Raw genomic sequence first — 4,053 nt, 5'->3', positions numbered from 1 at the left:
AGAGGTGTGCAAATATTCAAATAATTTGCTAATAGTGTTTGCTATTTGGTTCGATTTGCAGTACTTCAGAATTCTCCGATTTCTTGCATCAAGCTTCAGTGCTGTGCACTAGAGCTCTGCCATCGAACTTAACAACTTTGCACTGGCCTGCTTACGTCGGGCTTCCCTACTTTGCGCTGGCATGCTAGGAGAAACAGTCAACATGTCTGTGCAGCTCGACTGGCTCAATAGTCTCGGAAACTGGAACTCTAGTGAGATCCCAGATCTTAAAATTGAGTGCCATAAATGTGAACCTCGAGATATATTCAAACAAATAAGGCAGTTGTTATATTTCTAACGAGCGTCTTGGTAGAGTACACTACAGTCCGTTGCAACCTAAGAACAAAGGCCGAGGGTAAGACGGGCCGGGGAGGAGGAAGGAGACGGAACGCTAAAGAGAGAAGGAGCTTTCCCCCTCTCTTCTCCAGTGTTCCGTCTGCTTCCTCCTCCCCGGCCCGTCTTACCCTCGCCCTTCGTTCTTAGGTTGCAACGGACTATAGATAACGGAAAGAATAAAACAGGGCAGACGAAACACACACAGAGACAAGTATCTACTTGTCTGTGTTTCGTCCTCTGTTCTATTCTTCATGTTATCTAGTAAGGTGTTTGTTGCTTCGCTTGCCATGTCGCATGTTTTACCCAACTCATCAGAGTCTCTTTTTTTTCTTACTGCTTCCCGTAAAAAAGCAGTTCCAGTGATGGAAGTCGCATGGGACCTTCTGTAGCAGCTTTGGTAGCAGGACAAATATTGGTTTGGAGTAGCCACTGACGCTTTTTGAGCAGATGCCAAAATCTGTTACCGTGTCATATTAATATGAAAATGAGATTGCATTTCTAAATGAATCCATATCTGAAAATCATTGATGGTTCCTCTTTGATACTGAAGCATATTACTTATCACCTGTTGTAGTAAGAATAAACTGGATGCAAAAGGAACGCACCTTTTTTTAGAAAATGGCTAAGGTCAAAGTAGGTTCCATTTACAATGGGTATTAAAAATAACTGGAAAATTAAGCATGGTGCAACACATCAGCTGAGATGTAGCCTCCCTCTCCTTCCCCCTCTTACACTCGCTAGTTAAAAAGAAACTGAAAACACTTTTTGAAAAAAAAAATAAAACTAGTTAGAAGTGTATTCTGGCGTATATCACGTTCGTTTTTCCCAAAGATGTAACTAAATGCAAGAGAACGCGAAAAACCTCTGACCAGTCGTGACGTCATACTAGGATCTTTGGGCCGCCAAGCGCGTGCCGCTCGTGTGGGCAGCGCATGCAATTGCAAGCTTGCCAGGTATATTTTTCTGCACAGACGCCAGTCGTGACGTCTCTCTCCGACCTTTTTTGGAAATAGCAAGAGTGCGCGTGCATAGCTTTGACAGGCGCTGAAGATGCGCGAGAGCAGAAAGTGTGAACACTCCTAGTGTGTGACGTCACGTCCTGGGAAGGAGGGGCTTCGGCAGTACTTTAGAAATTAATTTCTGCAGCCTCCATGCACCAAATTGAAAAATAATCTCCATACTCCTGATCTTGGAGGCCAAATGAAGGTGATTTAAGTGTTTTTCCTCAAATACAGGACTGCTTCAGTTTTCCTTTAATTTAACCTGTAAATATAATTCCCGTAAAATGATGGCAAAAAAGCAGCCTCTCCACTAAAATGTTCATCAATGAAAATACATCCCCCCATGTGTTATGAACACCGAACTCAAGATTCTAATATCGCAAACTGCCAAAACAACCACCCACAAACATTATGAAAATCTATATTTCTGCATTATAAGCGACACTGCGCTTTTGCAAAGTTCCAGCAAGAGTTGAGTTGAAGTTATGAGAAATAAATTTGATTTGATTAAAAGCTCGCTGCCCTTTCGACTGACTGCTGCACGCGAGCTGCTTTGACTGCCACATTTATTGAAACAGAGGCCCACAGCTTTTTCTCCTTTCTTGACGTAGCTTTTTGAAATTGGAGGTTAACCTACAGTCACAACCAAAGAGCTATTAGAGTACTAAGCATAAAGCCACGCGCTCCCCCATGTCGGCCGCTGCTCCTAGCACCGGTGCAAAGCGGTGGAGCTCGACACGCTTGCGCAGGTGCGGGGCTGTAAAGGTTGCCGCGGGCGGCGAAAGTGCCACGGTACACTGTATGTGGCAGACGCGATAATCAAGTTGCATCACCGGGAGTAAAAAAAACCTGGGTCTCTCTTATTACAGTAGCCGCCATCCGACTATTCTGCAAATTTCCCTCGCGACTTTTAGCTCCCAACAGCGCCGACATCGTTTGGAAATTCAGACGATGACGGGGCCAGCGACGCTACGAGTCAATGGGACCAATCGAGCTGCGTCAAAAGTGCGACATCCTTGCATTCGTCATCTATTTGCATGTGCTGTTTCATTGGTTTAGGCCTTCAATTCTGCTCCGACCTAAGCTTAAACAAATTATGTGGTGGGTAGAGACGCCGTGAAATCTAGATTTGTACAATTTTTGCTCCCTTCTACTTGCCAAAATATTAAAGTCAACCAATAATAAAATATTTTTTATTTTTTTTGCTTTGTTCAGGCTCACCTTGGTGCAGGTGTGGCGCAATTCTTAGTGAAAATGGCACTTTGGCGCAGGATGTAGCATACTTTCCTTGATGGCGCCATTGGCACAGCACCTCCATCACTGCAGTACCTTTTCATAGGTATGCTTTCTTAAAAAGATTTCCAACCTCGATTTATTATAAAAAAAGTTTGAAATTAATTTGCAGTCAGAGTTTAATGGTCATATTAAATCTGCAATAAAAAATTATATATTCACACCCATACTTTGAAGAGCTTATGTGTGTAGAAAGGCCCCGTGCGAAAATGTCAGATCGGAGCGGTTCCAGTTCGGATCCGCGGGATTCTAAACTTGTGGACAGTTCCGATCCGCGCAATTCTGGGAGTAACCAGTTGGATCCAGGGAGACGCAACGCACTGGAATCGCACGGTGTTGGTGGATCCAATCCGCTCCCCTTGTTCCAGTAGAGTCAGCTCCCAGCCAGCGGGCACGCACATACGTGACTGGAGGAGGGAAGGGAGGGGTGGGGTTGGGGTGGGGGGGGGGGTCGACGGGGAATTTCTGCGGTTTCTCGCAGGTCACGTGTTAGGGACAGGCGCATCCGCTCCGGAGGCGCTACGAGCGGGCGTTCTCCGCGCGCACACCTGCCTTTGACTGTTGTCTGTTGCAGTCGGCGGCAGCCCAGCGCCGAGAGTTTAGTCAGTTTAGTTTCCTTCTTCGCTCTCGTCGGACTGTCAGTCGGCGCTCGCCCGGCGGCGACGTTCGTGCTGCGGGCGCACGGATACTGACGCGCCCATCGTTTCCCTGGATGGATACCCACTGACCTCGGCTTTGAATCTTTATATAGTGTGAAGCTGCCGACGCATTGCAGTTTGGCTCGGCATCTGGATGCGCTGGTGTGCTTGGCGACAATATTTGGACAGCTCGGATATTGCTTGCCCGCCGGAACTTCCCAATGCACTCAACACTGGGTACTGTGCTTGTGCGTGCTCCGTGTACCGTCTTTAATGACGACGCCTGGACGACCGTGTGCGCCGCCGGAATTACCGCTGCGCTCACCACTCAACTCTACAAAAGTCTTTCGCGCGATGTCCTTAGACGTTACAAGCGAGAGATCGTCGCGATTTCAGACCCAATCCGCCTGGGTCTGAGATCGCAATGATCTCTCGCTTGTAACGGCTAAGGGCATCGAGCAAAATTCTTTTGTAGAGTCCAGTGGTGAACACAGCGGGAATTCCGGCAGTACACCGCCTGGGTTTAAAATTGGGGCTGGAAATGTGCGGTTCCAGGCTGGATACAAACTGGTGCCTCAATTTTGGCTCTAGGCAGAACCGGCATTTTTCATTCCGGCCTGAATCTGACATTTTCGTACGGGGCTGCTTGTACGAAAATGTCAGATACTGGCCGGAATGAAAAATGCCGGTTCCGCCTGGACCCGAAATCGGGGCACCAGTTTGTATCCAGCCTGGAAATGCGCAGT

The sequence above is a fragment of the Ixodes scapularis genome, unplaced genomic scaffold (genome assembly GCF_016920785.2).
Source record: "Ixodes scapularis isolate PalLabHiFi unplaced genomic scaffold, ASM1692078v2 PGA_scaffold5__190_contigs__length_132052651, whole genome shotgun sequence".
Classification (NCBI taxonomy): domain Eukaryota; kingdom Metazoa; phylum Arthropoda; class Arachnida; order Ixodida; family Ixodidae; genus Ixodes; species Ixodes scapularis.
The sequence above is the reverse complement of the archived record's forward strand: the minus strand, read 5'-3'. Positions refer to the sequence as shown.